The following is a 13,523-nucleotide window of genomic DNA, read 5'->3' as shown; positions in this document are numbered from 1 at the left end:
TCAAGGTAGACCTGGCTTCCTTTTCATCGCCTTCCACATCAATCTGATTCCCATCCATGTCCTCCCTTCTCACTGCCACTAAACAAGGCCTTTGTCACCTTACCCTCGAACTGGCCGAGAGCAGCCTCCTAATGTCTTAGTTCTGAACACTCCTGCTTTACTCATTTCCTCACCACCGCCATGTGGGTCTTCCTAAACTAGGGCTTTGGTAATGTCCCTGTCTTGCTCAGTGACCTTTAATGACCCCCAGTCCCCACAGATGAGATTACAGAGTCTGTGCCTAGTGTTCATGGCCCTGCACCCTCAATCCTGCTTTATTAATTGATTATTCACCATTCCTTTGGTTCCTTCAAATTGTGCTGGATTTGACTGACTCCCAAAGGTTTACTCGCCACCACTCAGCACTCCCTGCGCTCTCTTGCCTGCTCCTCTTCGGCCCCATTGTCCCTGCCTGGAAACCCTCGCTCTCTCGTGGGTCCATCCTTCATCTGCAGCTCACCTCTGGGTTCCTCCGTCACACGTCCTTGTCTACCCAACTTCAGGTGAGCTCTGTCTTATTTCATGGTGTTGTCTCAGGGGTTGTGAATGGGCTGTCTGCAGGTACATTTTGTTTGTCCAGCTAGTGCTTAGTGAAAAAAAAAAAAGGAATTTGAATGCCTTTGGATGGAGTGAATGCGCTCCAATTTGCCAGATGTCAATGTCCTTACCTCCAGTTTTCATCACTGATTCTTATCAGGGCTTTGGTGTAAATTCTGCTTTACAGTTAATGAAAAATCAGGTAGAGCTTGTTGGTGGCATCTCATTATTTATCCTTTTAATGTCATAACTTCCAAGCTGCTGATCTTTGAAGAATTCCCTGACACCTTATTTATTTATTTTTATTTTATATTTGTTTCAGGTGTACAGCATAATGGTTAGACAACTATACAGCTCACAAATCCCCCCCGACCGGGCCCCATTCATAGTTTTTACAATATTATTGACTGTATTTCCCATTCTGTGCTCTACATTCCTGTGACTATTTTGTAACTTCTTACTCCCTTCACCTTTTTTCACCTAGTCCCCCAGCCCTCCCCTCTGGCAACCCTCAACTTGTTCGCTGTACCTGCGAATCTGTTTTTGTTTGATTTGTTTATTTTGTTATTTAGGTTCCCCATATAAGTGAAATAATTTGTTAATTTGTCTTCTCTGTCTGTCTTATTTCACTTAGCATAATACCCTCTAGGTCCATTCGTGCTGTCACAAATGGTAATGTTTCATTTTTTATGGCCCAGTAATAGTCCATTGTTTATATGTATCACAACTTCTTTATCCAATTGATGTGTACTTGGGTTGCTTCCATATCTGCAATAATGCTGCAACAAATATAGAGGAGCATATATTCTTTTTAAAAAATATATTTTATTGATTATGGTATTACAGTTGTCCCATTTTCCCTCCTTTATTCCCCTCCACCCTGCATGTCCCCTCCCACCCTCACTCTCTCCCTGCCGACCTAAGTTCATGTCCATGGTTGTACATAGAAGTTCTTTGGGTTTTCCACTTCCTATACTAGTCTTAACCTCCCCCCTGTCTATTTTGTACCTACAAATTATGCTTCTTATTCCTCCCCCACCCCACTGATAACCCTCCATGTGATCTCCATTTCTATGATTCTGTCCCTGTTCTAGTTGTTTGCTTAGTTTGTTTTTGTTTTTTTTAGGTCTGGTTGTTCATAGTTGTGAGTGTTATCATCTCACTATAGTTTTTTATCTTTTTCTTAGATAAGTCCTTTTAAATATTTCATATAATAAGGGCTTGGTGATGATGAATTTCTTTAACGTGACCTTATCTGGGGAGCACTTTAACTGCCCTTCCATTATAAATGATACTTCGCTGGATAGAGTAATCTTGGATGTAGGTCCTTGCCTTTCATGACTTGAAATAATTTTTTCCAGCTTCTTCTTGCCTGTAAGATTTCTTTTGAGAAATCAGCTGATAGTCTTATGGAAACTCCTTTGTAGGGAACTATCTCCTTTTCTTTTGCTGTTTTTAAGATTCTCTTCTTATCTTTCATCTTGGTTAATGTAATTATGATGTGCCTTGGTGTGTGCTTCCTTGGGTCCAGCTTATTTGGGACTCTGAGCTTCCTGGACTTCCCAAAAGTATTTTCTTTGCCAGATTGGGGAAATCTTTCTTCATTATGTTTTCAAATAAGTTTTCGATTTCTTGCTCTTCCTCTTCTCTTTCTGGCACCCCTATGGTTCAAATGTTGGAACATTTGAAGTTGTTCTGGAGGTTCCTGAGCCTCTCCTCATATTTTTGAATTCTTGTGTTTTCATTCTGTTCTGGTTGAATGTTTATTTCTTCCTTCTGGTCCGAACCATTGATTTGAGTCCTGGTTTCCTTTCCATCACTGTTGATTCCCTGTACATTTTCCTTTATTTCACTTTTCATAGCTTTCACTTCTTCCTCTATTTTATGGCCATTCTCAACCATTTCTGTGATCATCCTGATCACCAATGTTTTGAACTGTGTATCTGATAGGGTAGCTACCTGTTCCTTGCTTGGTTGTATTTTTTCTGGAGCTTCGATCTGTTTTTTCATTCGGGCCATTTTTTGTCTTGTGCATGTTATTTAGTAAGGGGTGGAGCCTTAGGTGTTCATCAGGGCAGGGCAACCCATGTGGCTGCTTTGTGCACTGTATGTGAGGGAGAAATCTGAGAGGGAACAATGGCGCTTGCTCAGCTCTCAGCCAGCTTTCAGTCACTTCCCCTGCTCCCCACAAACTAATTGGGCCTTTCTGGTGCTGATTCCCACGTGATGGATTTTTGTACATTCTACGACCCTGTGGGTCTCTCCAAGGAACTCTCCTGTGAGGCTGGGAGTTTCTCCTGCTGCGGCCTCAACCCCCACAGGTGTTTTCAGTTAGAGGTTTGAGGCTTTATTTCCCTGAGCTGGGGCCTTGGGTTGTGAGGTCTGTCTCACTCCCCGGTTGTTCCTCCCAGTTTATCCGCATGCAAATGTGGGACCACCCGGTCTACCAGCAGCCACCTCACCAGGTCTGGGAGCTGCTGCTGAGTCCTCTCCACTGCGCCCTTCCTATGGGTCTGGGTGAGTGTTTCTTCTTTAACTCCTTGGTCGTTGGACTTCTATACAGTTTGATTTTCTGTCAGTTCTGGTTGTTTTTTGTTTTTAAATTTGTTGTTGTCCTTCTTTTGGTTGTGCAAGGAGGCACAGTATGTCTACCTATGCCTCCATCTTGGCTGGAAGTTTACAGATATTCTTCAGAATTAGTGTTGTGGGTTACTTCAGATATATACTCAGAGGTAGTGTTTGCTGAGTCATAGGCAGTTCCATTTTTAATTTCTTGAGGGAACTCCGTGCTGTTTTCCCCTGTGGCTGCACCAGTCCCACCAACAGTGCACTGGGGTTCCCTTTTCTCCACGACTTCTTCAGCACTTGTTGTTTGTTTCTTCACTGATAATAGCCATTCTGACAGGTATGAGGTGGTATCTCATTGTGGTTTTATTTTGGATTTCTCTAATGATTAGTGACATTGAGCATTTTTTCATGTGACTGTTGGTCACCTGCATATGCTCTTGAATTTCCTGACAGTTCAGGATGTCTCTATCCCTTTAGCTTGACAACTATTAAGTGATTCTAAAATAAAATAGTTCCTGAACCAGGGGACTATTACCCCCTAAAACTCCATACACTTTTCATAGTGTTAATACTCCACAGTGTTTCTGCTTTGAAATTTTCTTAAAACTGGTATATTCTTAAATGGCTTCTAATAAAAAGGACTCTCGACTTTAAATCCCTGCTTTTCTGTTTACTAGCTGTGGGATCTCAGCAAACACCAGGCCATTCTGAGTCTCAGTTTCCTTCTTTGTACAATCAGGAAAATAATTTCTCCTCCGCAGCATTTTCCAGTGTTGCCCGCTATGCAGTAGAGGCTCCATCAATGAGCACTAGCACTGTTCCTGGGCGGCAGCCTGCCTGGGAGCCTACAGTTCTTAGGACCTTGGTGTCAAGCCTGGCCCTACTTGAGGCTCTTTTGGGAGACACGCACCTTTTTTATCCTTATCTCCATTTTGTAGATAAGACACCTGGGTGCTCACAGAATTGTGGCATAGAGCAAGAACAGTAGCTCGCAACTGTGGCAGGGACCTTCCACCAGGTACTGGTCTCATGCCGTCCCCACCACAGCCCTCTGAGGCAGGCACTGCGGTCACCTCTGAGACACTAACTGCTGCAGCCCCAGCCCTGGGAGGAAATGACAGAGTCAGGGTGTGAAAGAGCCCGAATGCTCACCTGCTCTGACACAGGGCCACAGCACATGCTGTGCCTAGCGGGAACTCAGAGACCCTCTGCCCATTAATCTTCTGTCGCCTCTGCCCTGTCACACAGCCATTGTGAAGCTGCAGGAAGGAGACAGCTCAGTTTCCCAAACACCATCTGCAGGCCAGTGTCAATGGGGAAGGTGTATCAGTCTGTGCTGAAAGAAGAAAAATTAAGACAATAGTAGGTGAAGGTCATAAATGCAAATTGATTCAATGTTTAAATCCCTGCCCCCTTTTTTCCCCTGAGAGATTAACTTTGCGATTTTGTGTCTGGATTATGAAAATACATTTTCTATTGTTGAATGGTAGTGATACTAGTTAGTGGAGTTTTTCTGTTATGTCTTGACTTTACAAAATGTAAAGGTTGGCAAAAATGGTTGAAATTCATGACACCCTTCAGTCTGGAAACCATGTGTTAGTCTGTTGTCTGATGAAGCGGGCGTGACTTTGCTTCTGTGTTCGCTGTAACGTGAGAGCACATCATATCCTCCTGGCCAGCCTTCCCCAGTTTTGATTCCACCGACTTAGAGATATCTGCTGGCTGATTCTTTGAAGGGCCACTCAAAACCTGCATCCCTGCCCAGATTCCCAATAGTTTCTCTTTGTCCTCCTTTTTGAGAGATCCCTCACATTCTTACTTGTCAGCTTCAAACCAAAACTGTTGGCAACGCAGACAGCTCAGACCCCTCCCCTTCCCTGCAAATGCTCTCTTAACTGTTCCCGCAAAGCAGCCCGCAGTGCTGACCTTCCAGCTACATTGGCCAGCAGCTTCCATCCTGAAACAGATCACCACCACCTACCAGCTCATAATAACAACAATGAGGACAGTGATCATAGGGCCACGACACATCAGAGATTCCTACTTAGCGTATCCTTCAAAACGAAAACATTAAAACATTTAAATTTAATTTTACTTTAAATCTTTTCTAAACAGCTGTTTTGACTGAAAAGAAGAAAAGTAAAGCCCCTGGTGCCCAAGCCATGTATATCGGTGTAGATACTTTTCTTGAATTTTAAAAAATTTTTACTTTTTTTTTCAGTTTTTAGATTGTTGTTCAATGACAGTTATCCCCATTTCCCCCCTATTACTCTTCCCTGCCCTACCCACCCACCCCACATTCAGTGCCCCTGAAACCCTGTTGTCTTTGTCCATGGGCCCTTTACACAGTTCTCTGACTTGGCCCTTCCCCTTCTTTCCCCCATCATCCCCTCCCGCCACTTTTCTTGTATTTAATTCTCATTTCCACCCATGTAAAATCTTATATCTTTTCATTCAAGGAAGGCTTGGCCCAAAGCCTTTCTTCAATTTTATTTAATAATTAATTGCCATTGTCAGGTTCTTTTCTGGCACGTAAAAGAAACCAAACCCACTGAGGGGTGTGCCAAAGCTGGCTTGTATTAGCTTGTGAGAACAATTCATTAAATTTTTAGAAACTTTGTGAGCTGATTGGTAAACAAAGCCATTCTTATAAAGTAAATTATATAAACTTACAATTAAATAAATTTTATGAAAAGTGAAGATATAAATGCTCAAAACATCATTTTCTAATTACTGCACTACCCTTTACTATTACCTGTTTATCTGAAGTTATTTAAAAAATATATTTTATTGATTATGCTATTACAGTTGTCCCATTTCCCCCCTTCACTACCCTCTACCCTGCACACCCTCTCCCACCCACATTCCCCCCCTTTAGTTCATGTCCATGTATCATATATATTAGTTCTTTGGCTTCTACATTTCCCATACTATTCTTACCCTCCCCCTGTCTATTTTCTAGCTACCATTTATGCTACTTATTCTCTGTACCTTTCCCCCCATCTCCCCCTCCTACTCTCCCCCTCCCACTCACTCCCCTGTCTATAACCCTCCATGAGATCTCCATTTCTGTGGTTCTGTTCCTCTTCTAGTTGTTTGCTTAGTGTATTTTGTTTTTGTTTTAGGTGTGGTTGCTAATAATTGTGAGTTTGCTGTCATTTTACTGTACATGTTTTTTATCTTCTTTTTCTTAGATAAGTCCCTTTAACATTTCATATAATAAAGGCTTGGTGATGATGAACTCCTTGAACTTGACCTTATCTGAGAAGCACTTTATCTGCCCTTCCATTCTAAATGACAGCTTTTCTGGATAGAGTAATCTTGGATGTAGGCCCTTGCCTTTCATGACTTGGAATACTTCTTTCCAGTTCCTACTTGCCTTTCTTTTGGGAAATCAGCTGATAGTCTTATGGGAACTCCTTTGTAGGGAACTGTCTCCTTTTCTCTTGCTGTTTTTAAGATTCTCTCCTTATCTTGAATCTTGGGCAATGTAATTATGATGTGCCTTGGTGTATTCCTCCTTGTGTCCAACTTCTTTGGGACTTACTGAGCTTCCTGGACCTCCTGGAAGTCTATTTCCTTTGCCAGATTGGGGAAGTTCTCCTTTATTATTTGTTCAAATAAGTTTTCCACTTGTTGCTCTTCCTCTTCTCCTTCTGTTACCTCTGTAATTTGAATGTTAGAATGTTTAAAGACGTCCTGGAGGTTCCTAAGCCTCTCCTCATTTTTTTGAATTCTTGTTTCTTCATTCTTTTCTGATTAGATGTTTCTTTCTTCCTTCTGGTCCACACTGTTGATTTGAGTTCCAGTTTCCTTCCCATCACTATTGGTTCCCTGTACATTTTTCTTTATTTCACTTAATGTAGCCTTCATTGTCTCATCTAATTTGTGACCAAATTTAACCAATTCTCTGAGCATCCTGATTACCAGTGCTTTGAACTGTGCAACTGATAGGTTGGCTACATCTTTGTTGCTTAGTTGTATTTTTTCTGGGGCTTTGATTTGTTCTTTCATTTCGGCCATTTTTTTTTGTCTTGATGCACCTGTTACATAGTGAGGGGTGGAGCCTTAGGTATTCACCAGGTCAGGGCAACCCAGTTGCTGTGTTGTGATGCTGTATGTGGAACAGGGGTCTGAGAGGGAACAATGGTGCTTACTCTGCTTTCTGCTGGATTTCAGTCCCTCCTGCTTCTTCCTCCAAGCAAATTGGGCCCTTCTGGTGTGAATTCCTGGGTGGGTGGGTTTGTGTACATTCTAAGACCCTGTGGGTCTCTCCAATGAATTCTCCTGTGAGGCTGGGAGTTTCTCCTGCTGCCCCTCAACCCCCACAGGTATTTTCAGTCAGTGTTTGGAGGCTTTATTTCCCTGAGCTGGGGCCCTGGGTTGTGCAGTCTGTCCTACTACCCAGTTTCACCTGGTTTATCTGTGCGCGAATGTGGGACTGCCCGGTCCACCAGCCGCCTTGTGAACTGAGCCCCGCTCCACAATCAGCTGCCTTTCTTGGTCCACCAGCTGCCCTGGCTTCCTGACTCCACTCCTCCTACCAGTCTGGATGAATGTGTCTTCTTTAACTCCTTGGTTGTCGGACTTCCATACAGTTCAATTTTCTGTCAGTTCTGGTTGTTTTTTGTTTTAAATTGTTGTTGTCCTTCTTTTGGTTGTGCGAGGAAGCACAGTGTGTCTACCTATGCCTCCATCTTGGCCAGAAGTTCTTGAAGTTCATTATATCTACTGTATCTGTAAGGTATCCATGCAGAATTACAAAAGAATGGTGTGCTACCATATATCTCTTCCTGGCTCCACGTTCAGTGACATCACATTAGTGGCTTGAAGTGGACCATTGTACGAGTGTTCACACCTAGGAAATCAATAAATGCTACAGTCCACGGTGTGTTCCTATGAGAGACCTGGTTGTTGATGGTCAGCAGCACACCACTGTTTATCATTCTCTTCTACCAGGTGAACCAAGGACTTAGTTCATCAATAACCTTCTCTTTCACTGATAAGAAAACTGATATTCTCAAAAGTTAAATGATGTGCTCCAATCTCACAGCTGATAACCAGGCCTAGAGTTCCAGGCTTCGAGCTCTTCTCATGCTTCAGAGAGAAGGACACCTTGGACCCTGAAAAGAGCCCTGAATGTTAGGATGAATCTCCAGGCTTAACATGACCCTGGAGTGAGTTTTGCCTTGAGTATTTGCCGAGAGAGTGAAGGTTCTGATTCCTATTTCAGAAATCCTTAACATAAAAAATGCTCTTGTGGTCTCAGCTAGTATTTCTGAGTTATCTCATGAGAAACCCTCAGTTTTTTGGTGAGGTCTGCACTGAAGCTGGGTCATGGGAAGCAGGAAGGCACAAAAGGAGGAGTCACCAACCACCTGACAATTGGAAGCTTTGCTGTTGAAACTCTTTGACTCCTACTTCCTCCTGAATGTACAGCCCCCAACTTCACACCACATATCCGTACATGGCACATGTGGGAAAGTTGGAAACATGATAAAGACTATAGAAATAAAAATTCAGTGAGGAACAATTGATATATATTAGGCCTCCAAGTAAGACTTCAGTCCATATCTGTTCACACAATACCATCTCTTGTGACATCCTTAACATTGTATGCATAATGTAGAACCAAGACACTCACAGTAATACACAGAAATTTCACAGGCTTTTTTGAGGGTTATGAGTGAAATTCCCTAAACAGGGTGAAGAATCCAGCATTGGCCTCCATTTCGGAAACCATTTGTGCTGACTCCGTAAACTCTCAGAGAACCACCACTGTCTCTTCAAAGTCTCTTATGGAGCAAATGGTGTTTTTAATATACTTAATTTTATCCCATTAAATTAATATAATAAATGTAGTCACTGACAATGAATTAGTGGCTTGCCTCATCTTTTCAGGGGGTTGCCTGACTGCCCAGTTGCTGGAGTTTTCTCTCTCTCTCTGGCCAAGGATGGTCAGGCTCACAGGCAGTTCACCTGCACTTCCATGATGGCATTTCTGATTCAACATTTGACTCTTAACTCCGCCCCCAGCCTCCCATCACCTCAACTTTATCTTTATAACTTTTTCTCCCCTATCTTAGGAACTCAGGTACATTGGAAATGTTTGCCTTGACAACCACAATATGCGGTATTAATAATAGGGTTTGTCTAGCTGCAGTGTCATGCTAATTAGAAATGGGCAGGTAATGTTCTCTGTGCCAAGCCATAGACTTGGATATTCAAAGTCTAATGATCCCCTGACTTCTTTTTAACTATGAATGCTGCTTTCTGATATACAAATGAAGGTCCATGAATAGGCAAGAGATGGAGACAGTGCATCCAGTGGCCCTTGTGGAGGACTGAGGTTCATTTAGATGTTCACATAACTCTCCTTGTCACTGTTATGACATCCCTCCAAACATAGCATCAAGTGTAGGAAGCTTACACAGCTTAGTTTAACCCACAACTTCCAATGTAGCAGAGAGAAGACCTAGCTGAGGGACCCCGATAGGTTTTTCCATTGCTGTGCTCATACACTGTGCAGAAGATACAGAGTTCAGGCAGCCCTATCTCAGTGAGAACCAACTTCTGATTCCTTCACTATGCTTGGTGAAGAGGATTCCTGATGCATCTCGGACTTCTTACCCTTTGCTTGAGAACCCACGGTAACCCTGCTGAACTGGGAGGTCCCTGAGGGCTTCATTCCTTAAATTTCCCTCGAACATGTACAGGAGACATTCCTGCAGCCTACTTAGGAAACTATTTCTTGAGGAACAGTCATCACATTTCTGAAAAATTATGGTGGCAGCTGATCCAAAATCTTGGCCTTGAACTCCAGCCAATGTTTTCTTGACTCCAAAGTGTCCTGCCAAAACAAAGTAATTGCACAGCTGACAGAACCTCTCTTGTTACCTCTCAGGAATGACCATAATTTACAGCCCACAATGCCAATGGGGGTCTCCCAGTGAACATACAGTTACTCTGGGTGCATGTCAGTGAGTCATCGCAGGGCTAATGACCTTCTCATATTTACCTGCTCAGGAAAACACGGAATTCCTTGTTTGAGGAGAAAGAACATCACTGAGGAGGAACTCTTTTTTTGCTGTAGCTGTGTGTTCCTTTTTCCCTTCAGGTGTCTGGTTTCCTGACAGGACAGTTTGGTGCCATAGCCTGAGACCTTTAATTCATCTCCTGGGTGCTGGTTCCAGGCTTAAGGTGGCTGTGACCAAACTGTCACTGTCACTAGAGAGATTTGTTAAAAGAAAAACATCATATTTGGCTGTAAAAACAGGCAGACTCCTTCTGAAAGGTATAGTGTTTAATTTTTCTGAAAGATCATTCTAGGCTTGAGTGTTTATTTTAAGGCACAGTAGGCCCAGGATCACCTAGGCTATAGATTGTGGAATCTAGAAGCCTTGTGATGGGGCAAAGAGATGTGTCCTTAATCTTTGTGAACTTGGGTGAGAAGGCGAGGAACTGAGGCTCATGAGTGACTAAATGCTGCCAAAGCTTGAGGACTCTGAGGGCCTTCAGGGTTTGTGGCTGTGCTTATGGAGCTTCGATGTCTTTCTGAGATAAATAACTGGGAGAAGCGCTGAAGAAAGTTCATTACGTTCATCTTCAGGATCAGCTAATGCAGAGAAAGGGCTGGGGACTGGTTCTGACTAGGAGACTCAAAGTCACCCAAGGTAACCCAAGAGAGATACATAATTATTGTAAGTATTCTCTGAGATCCTCATTCTCAGTTCCTGCATGGCTCTTAAAACCCAAGTTCTGGTTTCCATGAACTGGGGGACTCCCCACCCACTTTGTGCCCAGGGCAGTGGCCCTTTGGCTCCTGCTCTTGCTGCTCATTCAGTTTCTTCTGCATGGTGGGCCTCTGGCACTTCCCCTTACTTTTTGGTGAACTCAGCTATGCATTTACAACAATGCTTGTTGTATACATCCAGCACGTCTAGCCATTTTGTAGCAGGCAGTTCCCAGGTAATTACATTTTCCATACTGCCAGCAATGAAGTTTTTGCAATCTGATGTAAACATGATTGAGAGAGATTAACAGTGGATGACTTTTCTTGCCCTGAGTAGGAAGGGTCAGACATTAGCAAAGTCCTGAATCACAGGGTCTTTGATGTATGGGGTGATCTGTATTACTCTTGGAAAGAGCTTTTCAATGGGGCATCAGCTGCATTTTCCTGTGGGACTCTTGGGTCTGCTGCCTGGATCACCTGACTGAGTCCCTAAACCTCCATTGGTCATACTTCCCACCTGGGGGGATGGAGGCCTCTATTCATGCCTGTGGTCCATACCAATCTCTGTTCCTTAGGCCTTGACTCACTGGCAGGCCTTGTTTTCAGTACTTTGTTATTTTGTGGTTTCTCACTGAGTGCTTCAACCTAAAGAATCATAAACATCTACCCTTAAATGTCTCACCTTATCCCCAGCTGTCCCCACAGGCCATCCACTCTTGTGTTTTGTTTAGCTCCTGAGATACAGTACTTTCTCTGAGTCTTCTCCCTTGCATGGATAGAGGCAAATCGTTATGAAGACTCTGTTGTGAGAGTTCAGGTAGTATAGATTCTAAGGAGGAGAGAGTGGGTAGGCCTGTGCTATGGAAATATGTGGATCTATCAGAATTGATCTATACGTGGCATTCAGAATTGAAGAGAACCGAACTTAGAGGAAGGGAGGTAACACATGAACCTCTTCAATCCCTTTTTAATTCCGAAGTTATTATCTCAGCTCTGTCTTCATTTACACTCCACAGACTCAATAGCTCCCAAGTTAGTGGGAAGGGCATCGAGTCCAGACTCTTTAAACGTCTCTGTGTTCTTTTCCCTGTCCATCTTCCTGCTCTCTGTCTCTCATCCCTCCACTCCTGAGTTAATGGCCAGTGAGGGAATTGTCAGCATCTTCTTTTTTTTATTGTGGTAAAAGCAACATAACATAAAATTTACCATCTTAGTTATTTTTAAGTACATAGTTCAGTAGTGTGAAGTATATTAGATCTCCGGAACTTTTTTATCTTGCAGATCTGAAACTCTATACCCACTAAACAACAAGTCTCCTCCCCCCCATCCCCTGGTAACCACCATTCCTCTTTCTATTTCTATGAATTTGACTACAAGGTACCTCATATAGGCAAACTCATATAGCATTTGTTTTTTTTTGTGACTGTCAAATTTTACTTAGCGTGATGTTGTCATCCAGCTTCATACATGTTGTAGCATGTGGCAAAGCTTCCTCCCTTTTTAAGGTCAAATCATACTCTACTGTATGTCTATACCACATTTTGTTTTCACATTCATCTGTCAATGAACATTTGGGTTGCTTCTTGGCTATTGTTAATAGTGCTGCTGCAAATATCTCCTTGAGATTCTGCTTTCAATTGTTTTGGGTATGTACCCATAAGTGGGATTGCTGGATCATATGAGAGTTCTATTTTTAATTTCTTGAGGAGCTTCCATACTGTTTTCTGTAGCACTTGTTCCATTTTACATTCCCACCAACACAGCACAAAGGTTCCAGTTTCTCCACATTCTTGCCAACACTTGTTATTTTGTTTTATTTATTTATTTTACAGTATCTATTCTAATATGTATGAGGTGGCAATGTCTTTCTTACACTTCTTCATAAGATCCCTGGAATTATGGATGTTTTGAAAATACCTAATCAGTCAGCCCTAGGATGCTCAGTTCAACTTTCAGTGGCAGAAGGGGATTCAAATGATCTTCAAAATTCAAAGAAGCTGTAACAAATTAAGACTTTTCTGATGTGGCTAAAGAAAACAGTATTAAATTAGCAAGACAACCAACTGTATGGGAAAATATATTTGCCAATGATACCTCAGACAAGGGTTTAATCTCCAAAATATACAAAGAACTTACAAGACTCCACACTAAGAAGACAAATAACCCAATTAAAAAATGGGCAAAGGACTTGAACAGACACTTCTCCAAGGAGGACATACAGAGGATCCAGAGACACGTGAAAGGATGTTCAATATCGCTAGCCGTCTGAGAGATGCAAATTAAAACCACAATGAGATACCACTTTACACCGGTCAGGATGGCTATCATAAACAAAGCAACAAACAACAAATGTTGGAGAGGTTGTAGGGAAAAGGGGTCCTTAGTTCACTGTTGGTGGGATTGCAGACTGGTACAACCATTGTGGAAAACAGTATGGAATTTTCTCAGAAAAATAAAAATTGACCTGCCTTCCACTGCTAGGATTATATCCTAAGAATCCTAAAACATCAATTTCAAAGAACCTATGCACCACAATGGTCATAGCAGCACAATTTACAATAGCCAAGAGTTGGAAGCAACCTAGGTGTCCATTAGTAAATGAATGGATCCAAAAATTGTGGTACATATACACAATGGAATTCTATGC

Source organism: Artibeus jamaicensis, unplaced genomic scaffold, assembly GCF_021234435.1.
Source record: "Artibeus jamaicensis isolate MK-2021 breed Jamaican fruit bat unplaced genomic scaffold, CSHL_Jam_final scaffold_369, whole genome shotgun sequence".
NCBI lineage: Eukaryota > Metazoa > Chordata > Mammalia > Chiroptera > Phyllostomidae > Artibeus > Artibeus jamaicensis.
This window is presented reverse-complemented; position numbering follows the sequence as displayed.